The following is a 20,637-nucleotide window of genomic DNA, read 5'->3' on the forward strand; positions in this document are numbered from 1 at the left end:
CCGGCCGTGGTGCCAAGGAGGGAACTTTCGGTACGTACAAGAACGCTTTGGCCAGACTGGGCAGAGTGGCCACTCATGACCGCTCCCCATCCGGTGAGAGATGCATCCGTCGCTAGAGTTACACGGCGACAAGGAGCTCCCAGCACTGGGCCCCGAGACAAGAACCCAGGTTCCCTCCACATGTCTAAGGCACGTAGGCACCGCCGCGTGACCTTGATCATGCGGAGCGGGTTTTCCCTCAGGGAGAACCCCCTGGTCTTGAGCCACCACTGTAGGGGTCTCATGTACAGCAGGCCAAAAGGTATTACGTTGGACACAGCTGCCATCAGACCCAGCAGTCTCTGAAACTGCTTCACAGTGAGTGACCGGCCTTCTCTCACTCTCACGACTGCTGTGAGGATCGACTCGATCTGAGCAGGAGACAGGCGTGCCTGCATCGTGGTCGAATCCCACACCGCGCCCAGATAAGTGATTCTCTGTACTGGAGAAAGCACACTTTTCTCGGCGTTTAGTCTTAACCCCACCTCTTTCATATGGGCGAGAACGACATCTCGATGCCAAACCGCCATCTGCGCCGATCAAGCTAATATCAACCAGTCGTCGATATAATTCAGTATGCGGATGCCACGGAGTCGCATAGGAGCCAGAGCAGCATCCACACACTTCGTGAAGGTGCGGGGTGAGAGTGCTAGGCCAAACGGAAGAACCCGATATTGGTAAGCTTCGCCCCCAAAAGCGAACCTCAGGAACTTCCTGTGTTGAGGAAGGATGGAGATATGGAAATATGCATCTCTTAGGTCGATCGTGACAAACCAGTCCTCGGAGCTGATCTGAGACATGATCTGTGTTACCGTGAGCAACCTGAACTTCAGTCGTGCGACTGAGAGGTTCAACTGTTGCAAGTCCAAAATGGGACGTAGCCCTCCACCCTTCTTGGGAACAATGAAGTACCGGCTGTAGAGCCCGGACACTCTGTCGCGAGGAGGGACCACCTCGATGGCCTCCTTCCTCAGGAGAGTGTGTACTTCCTGTTCCATTACCAGAGCCTGCTCGGGCCCCACCAGAGTGGGAAGAACCCCGGAAAAGCGAGGCGGAGGAGAGCCGAACTGAATTTGGTAGCCTCTCTCTACAGTACGTTTCCACGCTGACAAATAGCTCACTAAGGGGATCAGCCTCTTGAGACTGACCTCTGGTATGGCGAGAGCAGCTAGCTTGGTGCCCTGGAGCGGCGAACCGACAGGGAACGACCGAACTAGCTGCTCCGAAGGCCTCCAAAGAGGCCACGAGCCTCCCAGACCCGCTACATTCCCGGGTGAGAACTGGGAGAAACGCTCGCCGGAGACCGCTGCGCCCTGAAGCACCATAGGTGGCAGGGTTGGCAGATCGACCTCCCGAGGGCACTGAGGCGAGACGGGCACCATATAATGAGGTGTACACCGTCCCGCCCCAGAGGGGCCCACCCTCAGAAGCCATGGGCCCAAGACATCAGGGCTTCTTAGCCGCGGCCCTCCGCGACAAAAGAACGGTCCTCAGATCCGTCTTTGTGTCAGAGGGACCAGGCCCAGAGCGCCGCTCTGTTTCTGTGCCTCCCTGTGAGAGGAGGCAGTACACGGAGGGGGAAACCGCTGGAACGCCGCCGCCTGCGTACGAGCCTGCTGGTACCTGTCGACGACGGAGCTAACAGCGTCACTGAACAGACCAGAGAGCGTCATCGGGGCGCCATCGGGGCGTCCATAAGAACGACCCGGTCCTTCTCTTTCATGTCGGACAGGGTCAGCCAGAGGTGTCTCTCCGCCGCCAGATCAGCGGCCCGCCTGAGCTCTGTCACGTGCTCAGATGGCATCTCCCCATGCTCATCCAGCTCTTTGAGCAGGTTGGCCTGGTACGCCTGTAACACCGCCATGGTGTGCAGACACGCACCAGCCTGACCCGCTACCGTGTACGCCTTGCCCACCAGTGCTGAGGTGGTCCGCAGTGGTTTGGTGGCCACCGCCGGAGCCTTCAGGGATGATGCCGCACCAGGGGACAGATAGCTAGCTAGCGTCTGTTCAACTCTGGGCATCGCCCTGTAACCAGTATGGTCCAGCCCCGCCACGTTAGCATAGTAAGAGGAGGCAGGACTGAATAAACGGGCCAAAAAAGGCCTCCTCCATGACCTCGACACCTCGGTGTGGAGGTCGGGGAAAAAAGGCAGGCTCTGGTGTGGAGGTGGCGGTTTACTGCGCAGGAAGCGCTCATCTAGCTTAGACCCCTGCGGTTCAACCCGCGTTTCAGCGGGCCAGTCAATGCTAAGTTTGAACCGCGAAACCACCTCCAGGGGCGTCTCCATTCCCTCCACCAGATCCATCTGCGAGCCCCACGAGCGCAACCGCCGCTCTGCCTCGGCAGAAGCGGGGCCGGCACCGCGAGGCACGCGAGTGAAGGCTCCCTCCTCAAAGAGAGCCTTCCGGGAGCGAAGCACGCGCAGCTGCAAACGCTCACAATGTGAGCAGCCGGCTTCCTCGAGAGCCGACTCTGCGTGCTCCGCTCCCCTCTCGCCCTTGTGTTTAGATTTGTTCTTGGCCTTAGGCATGCCTCAGACAACACAAAATAGACAAACAATGGACAAACAATATGACATAGAGTGCTTGCTGAATGACAGAAAGCTAGCGCAGGGCTTGCCGCTCGGGTTTTTATGCTTCCGGGTCGCTACGTCACCCCGCCCGTGACGTCTTGCCCATCCATTGGACTGATTACACACGTGATTCAGAGCGCGGTCACGCTGAAGGCGTTCCCATAGCGTTTCGATGCAGCTCGAGTTCCTGAAGAGGAACCACAATTTCTTTTTAAACTGAAATTTGGTGAAGAGGTCTTTAGTGAAATGCAGAGGCTTCAAGCTTTACCTTGTAGAAGGACATCTTAGCAACAGTCACAACACAACACAGGAAAGAATGCTATGATCACTAGATCAGTACTAGATCAGATCAGTACTGATTTGCTCCACTTTCTCTCAGCCGGTCTTAATTCTCTCCGACTGCTGCACAACAAATCCGAAAGCCAAGGAAGGAGGGCTAGAAGACACCCAAGGTTTGGAAGATAGAGGGCAGGAAGTGACAAAGTATAAAAATACAGTAAAACAACTATCTCTAACAGATTTTTTTGTATTTTTTTTAAATGATTTTTTTTAATCATATTAGTGTCCATAACACGAAGAGGCACAGAGAGAGAGAGAGATTTTAACATAGAACACGTGTTCTTAAAGCAGTGTCTGTTTTTCATTTAGTCTAGGTTTCATGTAAGGATCTGTATCTGATTAATGCTGGACTATGCCACACCCTGAATGTGGTTGCTATATGAGTCTAGTCCACTTTGTATAAAAGATGTATAAAAGAACTTGTTGATTGAGCATGTTGATTCACAGAAGACTTTAGATTTCTATAAATAGCATGCAATTTTCACTTTATATCTAGTTCCCCGAAAACAAAAACCAGTTAAGGGATTTGCGGGAAAGTCTTCCAACTTTTCAAAAAAAAAAAAAACCCACAACACAGATGTAGAAATGTCAGCATGATGTGTGCATTTTTACTCTGACAGTTCCTCAATCTCAGATACTTCACTCCATAGTCTCAAGTAAAGATCTGCATCGGGCATGAGATGTGCATCTTTGTAGTTGTTGTTATTTTTGTTTAGACTTGCCTGCGATATTTTCTAATGACTTTATTCTATTTTATTCTATTTCTGAAAATATAGGTAAATTAGTAGTCTGACTGTTTTCAAAAAAAAAAGTGCCCCTCTTATTTGTATCTGTATTTGTATATGTTTAGAACACATGATCTATTCAATAATGTGACTCATGTATACAACACAGCCACCTTTAACCTCCATAACAACTCAAACATCAGGCTTTAGACTCCAATCAGTTCATTCTGGATGTCTTTTAGGTTCTGTGTATCTTTTACAGGACTCATTTTATTGAGTCAAGCCAAAAGAGTTATAGTTATCCTTTTCTTAAAAAAAAAATTCTATCAATGAATGTGTCCTGATGTTTTACTGTTACACTAACTCACTGAATAGTAGAGCTACTTATTGATTTTAACTAATATTTATTCATTTAAGTGTGGAAAACATCCTAATTCATGCATGTTTTTTTTTTTAAATAATAAACATGAACTTGATTTTATTATCTCAGTTTATGTTCTTTAAAAGTTTAACTTTAAAATGTTCATCTCTTATGTTTTTATTGCTAGGATTATTATACACAGTCACAGGAGAGTTTAAATGGTACATTTCAAACACACACACACACAGAGTAAATCTTCTTGGACAGACAGACTTGTGTAATATTTTAAGAGGACTGACATTACAGTCACGCACAATTTAGAGGAACACTGACTCAGTTCAGACCTGTCTGAAACCAAAATTCCTTTTATTTATTTTTATGTTTTTTTGTCGTCGGCTGGTCTCCTGTGAGTAATTGCTGAATCCATGTGACTGTCTGATAGCACCATTAAAATCCCAGAAATTAATGCTCAGATGACCTCCCACCCCGGATTCAAACTTCTGCTCCATACGGACGATCCTCCCACACGTCTGCATTCTGTAATTCTGCTGTCAGACAATAGTCTGCTTTTCCTATCTTTCCACCACTTTATTACAATTGGCTTCAAAATTCTGAGACCTTAGTATTCTTTTTCAACTTCTACATTACCACTACTTTTTCTTTATCTTTAGAAAGATGGTGTTGTATATTTTAATTATTCCAATCATTACAATCACTACATTTTATATTCTTTCTTTCCCCTATCCTAATATGTATCACGTCTGTGTTACATCTACTGTCATATCTATTGTCATAGCCGTAACGCACTACACCCACCACCCACCCCTATTAGCCTTCAAATGTAAATTTATATATTATCTTCCCCTCCTTAGGGGAATATCTATGTATCTATGACAAATATCTATCAATATCAATAAAGTCACCAAGACTATTAAACATGAACGAGAAATAATGAGGCAATGACTAAAGATCGCCAGAGAATGCTATACAATGCGTGACTATATAAATACTCATGCTAATTAAACAACAACGTGATGCAAGTGCTCGAGGTCATGTGACACGATGCGTGCAGTGAGCATATGACATGAAATAAATAAAAATTATTTCATGTGACATGATGTGTGCAGTGAGCATATGACATGAAATAAATAAAAATTATTTCATGTGACATGATGTGTGCAGTGAGCATGTGACGTGAAATAAATAAAAATTATTTAAACATCCAAATATATGAATATCCCAATCTTTTCTCTACTCAGACTCTTAATATGGACAAACACTTAAAGGACACTTAATATGGACAAAGCACTCCTTACTAATGGCTTAGACATTTACTCATCCGGCTGGGTCTGTCCTTGTGTGTCTGATCACAAATTTGTTTTAATTCCACTTCCCGTACTGAAACACTACTCGAAAGCCAACCCATTTTTACTGTAAACTTCGATCCTCTAGCACTTCATCATTCTTTACTGCTCTTGATTTGACCTCTTTTTTCTACTTCCCTTAGTTTATAACTTTAACACTCTCGTTTCTGATACTCTAGACACACTTGATACTCAAATGACTAGAGATGTTCCTGCCACTCATTCTTCTCCATGGTACACTCCTGAGCTTTGCTACTTTGCTGTGTAGCCTACTTGAGCATCTATACAAGGAAACTGGCTTCACAGTTCATCAAACAACATAGAGACACTCTTTAATATGTCACCAGGTCAGTCTAGCTATCTAGCACCATTCAGGAAGGTAGCAGTAGAATCCATACTCTTTTCAAAACAGTCAGTAAGGTCCTTCAACCCTCAGCAGCCGCTCTGTCTGGGTCTACTGCGCATTGCCAGGATTTACTTCAGTTCTTCCAATATAAACTGAAACACCCTGTCTCCCATTCAAACATTCTTTCTGCCTACTCATGTCTCCCCCGTACTATATATAGTTTTGCTCCTACTGATCCAGTAAATATACACCAGGCCATGCTCTTAGATTCCTGTCCACATTAGACACTCATTAGCTCATACAGGCCTATTTACAATCTCCCTTTTTTCACTGAGGTTTTAGAAAAGATTAGTGGCCTCCCGGGTGAAAGTGGACGTATGACCTTCTTGTGGTCTTTCAGTCAGCTTTTCATCTTCACCACAGCACTGAAACACTTCCACTGAGAGTAATCAGTGACCTCCTCCGCTCTGCAGATTCTCGTTCCTTTTAGTACGCTTAATCTCCATACACACTTAGGCATTACCGACGCTAGCTCTAGCATAGTTTGGATTATATCTTACTGAATAAAACAGCATTTTATTTCCACTGGCAAATCCCACACTGCACCGATCTCTAAAGATGTTCACAAGGCTCAGTTTTGGGATCTTTTCTATTTTTTGCTTGCATGATTTCCTCTTGGCTCCATTATATCTCTGCCAAACCCACAGACTCTCTTCATTAAACACTCACTAATGTTGAACTTTTCTCAAGTTAACACGTTCATGCAGGAATTCTGCCGACTCAAGATTATTTTTTCCTAAATCATTTTTTTTTATTCTTCTTTAGGGATGATAAAAACTATTGTAAAAGTTTATTCGATTTGTTGAAAAGACTCTATTCAATTCTAATAGACTCTATTCTGTTATATTCTGATAAAGTCTGTTCTTTTCTATTAAAAAAAAACCTCTTTTCTATTAAACTATATTCTATTTTGAAAGAACCTTTTTCTTTTCCAATAAACTCTATTCTAATGAAGTCTATTCTATGCTAAATATAGATATATATTCTAACAAACTCCTATTATATTCTAATAAATTCTATTTCTATTCTGATAGTTTATTCTATTCTGACAAAAGACAGTAAAAGTCTCTATTTTATTCTATTTTCTACTCTATTCTATTGTGAAAACAGAAACATATTTTTTCTTCACGTAACACGTTTTGATATACAAAAGGCCATGAGTAGTCAATGGATATGCAAATTAGCCTATGACATCATCAGGTGACTTCTAGTGACATTTAAAGCACGTATTAGCTACTTTCCCCTGAAAAGATTCAGCAACACTGGTATCGAGAACAGCTGAAGGAAAAATAGCAGAGTAAAAGTATTGTAACAGCACTCACTCTGATGTACATCAGTGAAAGCTAATCGTAGTTTGGATGCTTATGATGGGAAGGACATATTTGCTCTTATAAAGTGTTATGTCTGTATTGCATTTGGTGAAGGCAGAGCAGTCAAGATTTCAGAAAAGATCTGAAATGAACACAGACATTACTAATCCTTATAATGGGAATCATAAAACAGTGACTCCTACAAACATGAATAACTAGGCTAGACAATTCAGGGCAAGACTAGACATAAGAATTAGACTATATCACAAAGAATTGCATAAATGATGAGTGCAAGACGTCATGACTAATGTCTCTGGATTTGATATTTCTGTTTTTACACCCATCAGGTGCTAGCAGGTGCAAATTATTGCCCATGACATGGCATGAGAGCCGTGATTTGACTCTGTATGTTCATGTATTTCCTTTTGAAACAAGGAGTCAGGGAGGGAGTGTGTCGAAGGACGTTAATCATTTCTAAAGTAACAGCTCCACACAATCTAAGTTTGATAATAAACAGATTTTAATAAAAAAAAACTGTGTTGCTATTTAAGAAAGAAAAACATATGTAATCGTTGATATGGTGAAGTTTTCTGTAAGGAGACATTTATTTAACATTTAATGTTAAATAAGACCATCACCACACACTCCAACCCGAAGCCGGTTGAGGTGGATGACCGCAGAGGTGCGTGCGCTGCAGAGGACCCGAGACAACACCTTCTGAGCAGGCGACATGGAGGCCCTAAGAACAGCGAGGGCCAAACTGTCCCGGGCCATCAGTGAGGCAAAGCACGTATATGCCCAGAGAATCCACCGCCAGTTCATGAACAGCAGCCACACACGGCAGGACATCCAGGCCATCACCAGCTACAGGTAATCATCCCCTGCCTGTGGCAGTGACGCCGCCCTTCCAGACGTGCTGAACAACATTTATGCTCAGTTCCCAAAAACCAGATGCTGTCCCTAACCACGGCTGATGTGAAACTCTACACAGAGTTAACCCACAGAAGGCTGCTGGACCAGACAACATTCCTGGACGAGTACTCATAGGATGTGCAGACCAGCTGGTTGATGTTCTCACTGACCTCTTCAACATCTCCCTGAGAAGCGCCTTCGTTCCAATGTGCTTCAAGGCCAACACCACCGTCCCTGTGCTGAAGAAGTCTTCAATGTCCTGCCTCAACGACTACCGTCCCGTTGCACTCATACGCATCAGAGGCTCGTCATGAGGCACATCAAGACCCTGCTGTCCCCTCACCGGACCCCCTGCAATTCGCTTACCGTCCCAACCGCTCAACGGATGACATCATCACCACCACCCTCCATCTGGCCCTCACCTGCCTGGACAAAAATCACATGTACGTTCGAATGCTGTTCGTAGACTTCAGTTCAGTATTCAACACAATCATTCCTCAGCACCTGATTGGAAAGCTGAGCTTGCTGGGCCTGAACACCTCCCTCTGCAACTGGATCTTGGACTTCCTTACTGGGAGACCTCAGTCATTCCGGATCAGGAGCAGCATCTCCAGCACCACCACACTGAGCACTGGGACCCCCCAGGGCTGTTTGCTCAGTCCATTGCTGTTCACCCTGCTGATTCATGACAGTGTAGCAATGCACAGCTCAAACCACATCATCAAGTTCGCTGATAACACGACCGTGGTAGGTCTCAGCATACAGAGAGGAGGTGCAGCGGTTAACAGACTAGTGCAGAGCCAATAACCTGTCTCTGAATGTGGACAAAACTAAAGAGATGGTTGTTGATTTCAGGAGAGCACGGAGCGACCACTCTCCGCTGAACATAGACGGCTCCTCAAGAGCACCAAATTCCTTGGTGTTCACCTGGCAGAGAACCTCGCCTGGTCCTTCAACACCAGCTCCATTACCAAGAAAGCCTAACAGCGGCTCTACTTCCTGCGAAGGCTGAGGAAAGCCCATCTCCCACCCCCCATCCTTACCATATTCTACAGAAGGACTATCGAGAGCATCCTGAGCAGCTGCATCACTGCCTGGTTAGGAAATTGCACCGTCTTGGCTCAAAAGACCCTGCAGCAGATAATGAGGACAGCTGAGAAGATCATCGGGGTCTCTCTACCCTCCCTCATAGACATTTACACCACACGCTGCATCCACAAAGCCACCAGCATTGTGGATGACCCCACGCACCCCTCACACAAACTCTTCACCCTCCTGCTGTCTGGCAAACAGTATGGAACAGTTTCTGCCCCCAAGCAACCAGACTCCTCAATACCCAGAGACAAAAATAACCAGGACTGACAACACACACACACACACACACACATACTCAACTGAACCTGTTATATCTGACACCTTCATACTAGAACTGTGTACTGGTCAGCACTGCACTGTCTCTTACTGTGCCTATTGTCTTGTTTTAGTAGTCACTGTACTGTCTTGTGCTGTTTGCACACGTTTGCACGTGCACTTTATGTAAACACACGTAGTCTCTTGTACTTCTGTGTTGTTTGATGTAGCACCATGGTCCTGGAGGAATGTTGTTTCATTTCACTGTGTACTAACTAGCTGTATATGGTTGAAATGACAATAAAGCCACTTGACTCGACTTGACTTGGAAGGAGTCTCCAGTGTCAAGGCTTTGTAACAGTCAGGACAGAGGAGTTTATGCTTTGCGGTTTCTTGGTAACATGACAATCTGCATTTTTTTGTCGTATGAACTTCAAGAAAGAGAGAGAAAAAGAGAGGCTGGTTACGGAATGACAGTTTATAGCTGCTATAACGTAAGTGAGAAGAGGAACTAACTTGTTTTATTGACATTCCACAACATTAAAAGTAGCTATAAATGGATATAAAATGTAATTGTTGGCAAATTGCTATTCTTTCCTTATGAAATATATACTGTAGATACCGATCTTACTTTTGACTTATTCTGTGTTCTCCCTAAGCACACCCATTCTTTTGAAGCTTGTGCTTTTTTTTTTTTTTTTTAATTTAGGGAATCTCCCAGTATTTCCCAAGATGTACAATGAGCTCAGAAGCCCAATAGTGAGATTATGCTGCATCATAGTGAGTGGAAAATGTTCTATTTCTATAAATTACAATTGTGTTGGTAATGTGGTTCTTTCCAGTAAGTTGTCATGTGCTTGACTCTGACTGGAGACTCTAAGTCTTTGAAAAAAACCTCTGAATTTCAGAGAAAAGTGTCCTGCACACACCTATTTTCATTAAAAATCTTTTCAGATATTTATTATTTGGTTATACTAAGAATAGTGTGGAAAAAATCATTTTGGAATTTGTTAAATGAAGCACCAACAGAGTATTTAATGTAGTTATAATAAATTATGCAGAAAATAGTTTTGTAATATGTAATGACTTGAAATATGGGAGTACTCTAAATCAGGATACAAATACAAGAAGGATTTAATGAGTGATAAAAATAGCACGGCAAAGATCACGATTGTGAAATTACTATGACAACAAGAGAAACCTGAAACATGAAGCAAGAAATAGGAAATGAGAACATGCAAGAGCTCTGGGATTTTAGTTCGGTCTGAATCACGGTGTCCACAGTAGTTTTTCCTCCTTCTCCTCCACCAAAACCAAACACGAGTGTGCGTAAAATCCCACTTACACTGAGATCCAACTATTTTGGATCCTTCTTAGTGAAAATTTAAAGCATTCCTTTTTCACACTGCCAGAACATCTAAAGCAACGTTTATCTACGGTGCTGTGAATTTTTTTTTTTTGCCCTCTCCTAATTTCCTCTATTTTGCATATTTTTCACACTAAAAGGTTTCCTTTGTAAAACAAAATATAAAATAAGCCAAGGGGAACACGAGGAAACACAAAACAAAGTTTCTCAAAAAAAAAAGAGATAACTTCATTTATTGAAGTGAAAAGGTTACGCGACACCTATATCACCCATGTGGAAAAAGTAGTTTAATCCCTAAACTTCAGAAGTGATTGTGCCAACTTTAGCCGCTGCAATCACACACTTCTGATCTGTTGTGCTATTTTTACATCAGATGCAATTGGTCATGTCTTCCAAAAAAGCTGCACATTTAAGGCTTTAAGGCTTAACATTTAAGGCTCTTCATGTTAGTCTTGCTTTCTTTTGTGACTTTCTGGTTGAGTCATTTCTGAGAAGATGCCCCACTGTTCTCCAAGTTTTTTGGAGATAACGGCGCTTATTGTGGGTCACTGGAGTCCCAGAAACTTAGGAATGATTTTGTATCCCTTCCAAAAATTACATGCTTTCCACATATTTCTTACTGTCTCATATCTTCTGATAGAGCGCTGCTTCCAGAGACCTTTTAGCCCACTTTACATTGTAAGAAGGGTTGTATTTAAGTGATATTTAGCTTCAACAGGGGTGGCAGTAATCAAGCCTGCGTGTGTCTAGTGACCCCAATGATCAATTCAGTTTGTTTAATTATTTGATCAAGCAACTAAAGGGGCAATTACTTTTTCAGACAGGGCCAGTGGGTGTTGGATAACATTTTTCTTTCAAAAAATGAAATGATCATTTAAAACTGTGTTTTGTGTTTACTCAGTTTGTCTTTATACTAAATGTTGTATTGATGTATTTTTGTAATTGTGACCAATATGGAAGAATAGAAGAAATCAGAAAGGGGGGGAATTACTTTTTCACAGCACTGTATTTTGCCACACAAATTCTCACACTCATTCATCCCCAGAGCAATTTAGAATTTTAAAATGGTATAATTACTTGCATGTCAGAGCCAGAACTCACACATGCTTACCCTGCTGACAGTCCTACATTTTCAGCGTGTTTCAGTGTTATATTTAATTAAAAATTAACAAAGCGAGAGGTTTTCTGGTTTAAAGCTTTTCTGGTTTAAAGCCACGCCACGGTGTTACACAACAGCAGGAAATATCCTGCTAAGACTGGCTCTGTGTATTACACTTGCTAAAACACTATAACCAGGCATTTATCAAAAAGCACCCCCAATTCCCTAAACTCTAAACACTACTCCCCTGTTTTTACACGAGTCAGATTTGTCGAGCTGTCACTGCGGAACTCTACACACAAATCCCTTAATTTTTATTGCGTACACCATGCGGTCATTTTGAAAGCACTAGCATTCAATACTGTTCATTCAAGTCAGCACATGTTGAGCTCAATTAGCACACAACTCCCCAGGAGAAAACACTAAGAGTCAAAATTGAACACACATCAATCAGATCCTTGAATAGATAGATAAAAGGGCCTGAAACGGTTCATTGAGTTTTGGAACAATGGATCCACAGAGAAATGAAGGAATAGGTCGAGGAGGGAGAGGAGGGAGAGGAGGGAGAGGAGGAGGAGGAACATAATTGGCCATCGGGCTATTGTGAATGTCCCTGGTCATTGCGGAGGGAATGTTGGTCAGCCAACGAGGGGTTCTCCACCGCCATGCTATTCTAGGACCCTGTAACACTATGCTCCTCCTTACTTTCCTTGGTGGTCTAAGAGAGCATATGTTCCAGCTGGACCACAGGGAACCAGCACAGCCAGAGCAGCCTCACTACATTGTTGTTTGGGATAACGTCAGCTTCCATCGTGCTGCTCTGGTTCGTCACTGGTTTACCAATAATTTGAGGCTTTCAAACATCTTTCTGCCTGCATACTCTCCCTTTCTAAACCCGATAGAGGAGTTTTTTTCAGCATGGCGGTGGAAAATGTATGAACGAGAACCTTATATCCGTGTTCACCTCCTCCAGGCCATGGAAGAAGCCTGCTTAGACGTATCAGTAGACGCGTGCCAGGGGTGGATCAGGCATGCAAGAGGATTTTACCCCCGCTGCCTGGCTAGGGCCAATACAGCCTGTGATGTGGACGAGATTCTCTGGCCTGACCCAGACCAAAGACGGGATGCTGAGGCGGAATAATTTTTTTTTTGTGTGTGTGTGTTGTGCTGTGTAATACATGAATGAATAAAAATGTGCCAGTGTATACATTGGTTGTGTCTTTTGTGTTCATCATGTGAAAAGGTTTTTGCGAGGGGGAACCACAAGCAACATAACTTACCATGTTTGGAAATATTGTTTTGAATTTATTGCACCAGTGTGTAAGACTAGTGTGTGTGTGTTTTTGAGGGCTTGTGTGTGATGTCTGAGGGCAAAGTTTGGTTTTTCAGCAAGAGTGAATGGTTTTGGGTGTAGAGCTTCATTTTGACCTGAAAATAAGATGTTTGGGGAATTGGGTGAGACGTTATGGGTTTGTGTTTAGTGTTTTGAGAATACGAGGCTTAGTTTCAAGAAATGTGTTTAATGCAAACAAGAAAAACTGTATACCACAGATTATAGATGTATGTGAGTTTGGTGTGTGAATGGTGTATGAGTGATGAGTGAGCGGTGTGTGTATGTTTGGTGTGGTGTGTGAGTGATGTGTGTGTGTGTTTGGTGTGTGAGTGATGTGTGTGTTTGGTGTGTGAGTGATGTGTGTGTGTGTGTTTGGTGTGTGAGTGATGTGCATGTGTGTATGTTTGGTGTGTGAGTGGTGTGTGTTTGGTAAGTGATTGGTGTGTGAGTGGCGTGTGTGTGTTTGGTGTGTGAGTGGCGTGTATGTGTGTTTGGTGTGTGAGTGGTGTGAGTGGTGTGTGTGTGTTTGGTGTGTGAGTGGTGTGTGTTTGGTGTGTGAGTGGTGTGAGTGATTGTGTGTGTGAGTGATGTGCGTGTGTGTGTTTGGTGTGTGAGTGGTGTGTGTGTGTGTTTGGTGTGTGAGTGGTGTGAGTGATTGTGTGTGTGAGTGATGTGCGTGTGTGTGTTTGGTGTGTGAGTGGTGTGTGTGTGTGTTTGGTGTGTGAGTGGTGTGAGTGATGTGCGTGTGTGTATGTTTGGTGTGTGAGTGGTGTGTGTGTTTGGTGTGTGAGTGATGTGTGTGTGTTTGGTGTGTGAGTGATGTGTGTGTTTGGTGTGTGAGTGATGTGTGTTTGGTGTGTGATTGGTGTGTGAGTGATGTGTGTTTGGTGTGTGAGTGATGTGTGTTTGGTGTGTTAGTGGTGTGAGTGATGTGTGTGTGTTTGGTGTGTGAGTGATGTGTGTGTTTGGTGTGTGAGTGATGTGTGTTTGGTAAGTGATTGGTGTGTGAGTGGTGTGTGAGTGATGTGCGTGTGTGTGTGTTTGGTGTGTGAGTGTTGTGTGTTTGGTAAGTGATTGGTGTGTGAGTGGTGTGTGTTTGGTGTGTTTGGTGTGTGTTTGGTGTGTGAGTGGTGTGTGTGTGAGTGGTGTGTGTTTGGTGTGTGAGTGATGTGTGTTTAGTAAGTGATTGGTGTGTGAGTGGTGTGTGTTTGGTGTATGACTGTTGTGTGTTTGGTAAATGATTGATGTGTGAGTGGTGTGTGTGTGTGTGTGTTTGGTAAGTGATTGGTGTGTGAGTGGTGTGTGTTTGGTGTTTGAGTGATGTGTGTGTGTGTATGTTTGGTGTGTGAGTGGTGTATGTTTGGTGTGTGAGTGGTGTGTGTTTGGTAAGTGATTGGTGTGTGAGTGATGTGTGAGTGGTGTGTGAGTGATGTGTGTGTTTGGTGTGTGAGTGGTGTGTGTTTGGTGTGTGAGTGATGTGTGTTTGGTGTGTGAGTGATGTGTGTTTGGTGTATGACTGTTGTGTGTTTGGTAAGTGATTGGTGTGTGAGTGGTGTGTGTTTGGTGTTTGAGTGATGTGTGTGTGTGTATGTTTGGTGTGTGAGTGGTGTATGTTTGGTGTGTGAGTGGTGTGTGTGTGTGTGTATGTTTGGTGTGTGATTGGTGTATGTTTGGTGTGTGAGTGGTGTGTGTTTGGTAAGTGATTGGTGTGTGAGTGGTGTGTGAGTGGTGTGTGTGTGTGTGAGTGTTTGGTAAGTGATTGGTGTGTGAGTGTGTGTGTGTGTGTGTGTGTGGGTGTGTGTCTATATTTATTCACAGTTATAAATTTGACATGCTTTCATCTGGCAGAAAATCCCTTCTTCTTTTGTGTTTTCTCTTAAGACTGTAACCGGCCCAGCAGGGTTTTATCTTAGTCCCTGACCTAGTGAAGTAACATGAGAATATGGTTTTGGTAATGCCTAAAAAGCACCTCTGTAATTCCTTCTGGGTAATAACAAGGGCGTCTGCCTTAATAGATGAATCTCAAACAAATGGAATCTAATCCCCACCCACCTGTTGGCTTCCCACACTCTGTGGAAAAAGTCAGAAACTCCACTTTCCTCATATTTGTTTACTTTCATTTATTACACACTTCCTGTAATTACCTCCGTTTGAACCTAGTTTCTTCATGATTCATGAAATGGCTAGGTTTTTCTCCTTCTGCTACCCTGGTTCCTGGTTCTGAGCTTTGTCTTTACCTTATCATTGACCCTTGCTGTGATTATAGATAATTTTAGGCGAAAGCCCCGAGTAACGGCATTTCTAGCTTCACCTCTGCACTTTTTGAAGCTTCTGTCAGTTAGATCACTGATTACACTGTTATCATTCGCAGGTTTGTTTAGCTAGTTTATGAAAGGTTTGTTTACTTCTGTGAAAAACCTGTAGGTGTGGACATACTACTGGTGTGTCTTTATAAGATTAGAATAAGCAGTTCTTCCATGTGGACTTAGGCAAAGATATGACCCTACTCCCACACTCTTGTTTTCTGCTGGCTCACACATTTTTTCTCTCGATGAATTTAAAAAATTTGGTTTAACTTTGGTTTTATTGGTCAGGATTTGTTTGGCTTGTGAAAAGTGGAGGTTAGCCTCCAGTCGTTTCTCACAAAATCTTCTGGACTTGAGAAGGCGGAGGGGGACAATATCCTGTCAATGCAAGAGCCAAGAGGCGGAGATGGAGGAAAAAAGATGAAAACTTTGGCCTGGGTGTTGGATCATGAGAAGGTCATGCCTTTGAGCGAATAACTGACTAGTAGTGCTGACTTGACCAAGTACATGAGATAACAAGCTAAAAAAAAAAAAAAGTCAGTTCCCACCAGAAGACTGATATCAAAACTTGGATCAGCTATCAGGGAAGATAAACAGGAATTTGATGGTCTAAAAGATATATCCTGAAATGTCAGCCAATTGCTTGTAGTGCAACAGCGTATAAAGTCGGCTAAAGGTTAAAGTCGGTTGTGAGATAACAACAGTAGCCATGTGGCATGTGGCATAAAATTAGCAATAACAACTAGTGAGCTAATCAGCAAAGCAAATGTGGAGGTGTAGCTCATGTCAGCTGTGTGGGAATACGTCACACTAAACAACCCTTTTTTTCTGGAAGTGTTTTCAAATGCAATGCAAATGATATTTTAATTTAAAAAAAAAAAGATGTTTAGTATAAGCCACATGTTTTTAAGTGAAGTGCTTCAGTTTTGAAAAAATCCTAAGGACAAAAAAAAGCCTAGTAGTTTTTAAAGAAAGAAAATAAGCTATTCTGTATCAGTATTGGTATTGAAAATGCAAGCATACTGAAGATGCTGTTCCAGCTCTACTTCTCATTTCAAATCATCTTTAATTTTCATCTACAGTTGAAATCATTTCGAGGAATCTCATCCGGGGTGAAGTTCCCAGTGGATTGATTTAGGATACACTCAAATTCAAATTCAAATTATATTTGTCACATGCATAACCATATACAGTACGACTTGCAGTGAAATGCTTTATACAACTGTTTCGACATAAAATAGAAAAATATAGAAAAATATTAAATATAAAGAAAAATGTATACATAAAAATATATATGAAGGGCTTAAAATGTATGTGTGTATATATATATATATATATATATATATATATATATATGTGTGTGTGTGTGTGTGTGTGTGTGTATATAAGAATATATAGAATATAAAAGTTTATAAAAGATTGCAACCCTGACCAAGATGTAAGAGTTAATGAAGATGAATGAAATGAACCTCAGAATGAATACACACGAATGAACAAAGGACGTGCTGTAGTATTTTATCTCTCTATAAAAATATGTGCCAATTAGTGTCTGTAATTCAAACTGATTATCACTGAAATCTTTTTCACTGTTCACTGTTGTCACCTGGGGCAAAGCGTGCCTACGCCTGAGGATGACACAAGAGCGCTGTGTATCAGTGCATAGCTCAGTGGGACTTTAGGGAAATTCCCGCGCTCTCATTGTCTTCTCACTGCTAAAACTTGTTTAACTGGAGCAAGCTTTGTGTTCTACTAATAATACTATAATGATTACTGCTAATAAGAATAATAATCGTTGTTTATGTAGTACGTTTTATTTTGAGTTAATAATAATTAATTCAAATATATATATATAAATGATGGGCTTTTTCACTTGGAATCAACTACAGACCTTTTATCTCCTTAATTTGTCATGAAATAATGAGGAAACAGGCCGCATCTGGCCAGGAAACTGCTTATAAGTCAGTTGTCCAATTACTTTTGAGCCTGTGAAAATGGAGGGTCTCTCCATTCTTCTGTGTAAAAATGGCAGTAATTCCTAAATGATTAATGCAATATTTTTGTTAAACTTAAACCCCTTGAATTAAAGCTGAAAGTCTACACTTCAATCACATCTTAATTGCTTCATTTCAAATCCATTGTAGTGGTGTACAGAGGCAAAATTATATATATATATATAAAATGTACGCATACCAGGTTTCAATATGTATTGTTTGTAGCATACATATGTATGAATGTAACATTCAGAAACCAGGTGGGGGAAAAATAAATACACCCTTAATACTTCCACAAAATTGCCAAAATTTCTCCAAAAAGATGAGACACTGAAAAACTCCTACAAAAAAAACTTTTACTTCAAGTTATTGTTGCTAAAGGTGGTTCTACATGTCACTGAACTATACGTTGTACTTATTTTTTCCCACCTGGTTTCTGAATACGAATACATATTGAAATCTGTTGTGTTTTAGTGCTGTCACCTGAGGTTACTTGTTTGTTTATAGAAGCTGGTGAGGACTGTCTACCACAGTATTCTGACACTGAAATTGATTTGAGGGTATTTATGTGAAAATCGGCTGAACGGTGTAGGAATTACAGAATCAGCATCAATCCCCTGACCTAAATTTAATGCAGAATGCCTCAAGAACAAGCAGGAACAGAAGACAGCTGCAGTCCTGGCAGAGCATCATGTGGGCTCCAGACTTCACTGGCAGTCATTGCATTCAAAGGATACAACTGAACACTTTTGAACACTTTGGGTTAGTGGAAAATATTTGTGGTAACAGTACGTCCGCTTCCTCACACCACCCTATGTTTAAGGGAGTATGAGATAGACCATAAGATTCATTCACATGGGAACATCAGTGTCGGATAAGACGTAAGAGAAAACCATAACACGAGACCTCAAAAGATGAGTCATTCCCCAAAAGGAAATGCAGAATCTCAGCAACACTGGGGTTGGACAAATACCAGATCTATCTAAGGGGAAATATCTGAAACCACAACATCTGGTTCTAGTGTATGTGCATTTGTCAACTAATTGTGACAACCTGCTTTGATTTTTTTACAGTATTCATCATGACACATCTTATTGAAATAGCTTTTTTTTCCACTTGCACAATAGATTTCAGCAACCATCCTGCAGCAAATGTTGCCCAGGTCCCCAACGTTTCCACTTCCACACGTTCCATTGTGCTCCTTCTCACGTATTGTCGCTTGTCATTAGTGATTTTCCCGTTTAATAGAAAAGGAAATGAGTTTTTCAAATTAGATTTGCTTATTATGCGTCTAGACAAAAATAAATCCTGTAACGCTGCTTTATAACAAAGACTTTTCTTAATAGTGCTGTTAACAATATTCTTGTAATGTATTGGAGTTTGCGCAACATATTATGCTAACATCTAAAATGACAGAAATCACACACTAAAACAAGTGGAGTGTTTAGCATTGGAGAGTATGAACAACGCGAAAAGCTCATAGACACACTGATATCTTAATGGCTGTTTAGCTGCACATCAGAAGATGATTACATCTTTTAAGAAGCCATCGAAGCTTGCCAGATTCCTAAGTGTCTGCTCCAGCAAGCTTGGGTGGTGACCATATAAACACAACCAGTTATTATTCTTCTAGCGACACTGAATTGAGCTGAGGAACTAAACAAAGCTGAAAATAACAGAGCACTTAGAGCAATAAACCACTGCCTTCCTGAGCGGTTCATGATTCGAAAGTTCTAGTTTCTTGTTTTCCAAGCAGATATGATTTGGGCGATGGTTCGTTCTCAGGATCCAAATTAAACATTGTGGTCATGTGATCCTCCTTTGCGTGCCCCTGTGAGGTTCACAAGGTTGTATGGTTTCCCCTGTTTTCTATGTAGGGTGCTCTTAGGGTCGCAAAACTCGTACTGATAAAGCCTCAACAGTGACCTCTGACACCAAATCACTTGCAGTTTGTTGTGTAAAGCCCAGTAAGAGCAGATGTAGTGGTTGAGAGCGGTGAGCTTCGTGTTGGATGTACGAGTATCCCATTTCAACACTGTGGCATCAAGCGTATTTATTGGCGGTGCAATTTCTGTTTCGGCTGAAGGAGGTGACCAGCTGACTCCTTCATCTCTGAAAGGGCTCTTTCACATCTTTGAGTCTGATTAGAGTGAAATTGATCAATTTGATTCACTTGCTATTTTGATTTGTTTTGGTTTTCACACTGAACCTAATTAAAGGAACTAAAAAGAAAAAAATATCTCGGTGATGCACAAGGTGATGTTCTTCAAGTGCTTGAAGAACTCAGAAAAATCACTTGAGAACATGGAGCTGGTGTATCACATCCAGAGTTTATTTTCTCTTTTTTTTCAGAAAACATGAAATTTCACATCTAAAAAAAAAAACTCAACCCCAACACAGTCGATTTGATACAGAGTCGACTCGCTTTCTCACTAGAGTTGGATTGAGATTGAGATTGAGAACCCCTCATTCAGGTGCTCTCGACGAGAACACACCACAGAATTCAGAAACGACTAAACCCTGTGTATGTGAAAACATCTTAAATATCATCTGTCATCGCCACACATCCGCACAAGCGTTTGAGTATAAGTGATGACATGAGCGCTGAATGCCGAAGCCACATGAAAGAACACAACAGACAACATGCCGCCTTGGTGGTCACCTTCTAGATCTTTACCAGAGATACATTATCTTTTTTCATATACAGTGTGTGTTTAATCATCCTGTTCATCAGTGTCAGTTTCAGACCTGCTCGTAGCTGAAGATTTTCTTTCTTTTTTTTTATGATTTATTATTATTAGTACACACTAAACTAATGTTGTGTTGGGACTTTTCCAAAATTGGTAGCGATGCCTGTTAAACAAGTCCGCCTCTTTCTTCCAACATGGTGTTTGGGAAATGCCTGTGTTGGAGGTCACACATAATATTGGAAATCATCAGTGAGCACGGCCAAAAATAGTAGCAGTATCAGTACACACAGTATAATGAGAAGCCAGGTGCATGTGACAATGGAACAAAGAGATGCTTATGTAATAGCAAAACCACAAATTGCTCATGCCAGCCTTTAGGGCTGTTTCCATGTGTTTATTTACTGAATTCAGACAACAGGTCTGCCTGCAAACGTTAGGGATCATTATATTGCTTTACCTCTGCCAAAATAG

This window comes from Pangasianodon hypophthalmus, chromosome 8 (genome assembly GCF_027358585.1).
Source record: "Pangasianodon hypophthalmus isolate fPanHyp1 chromosome 8, fPanHyp1.pri, whole genome shotgun sequence".
Taxonomy (NCBI): Eukaryota; Metazoa; Chordata; class Actinopteri; order Siluriformes; family Pangasiidae; genus Pangasianodon; species Pangasianodon hypophthalmus.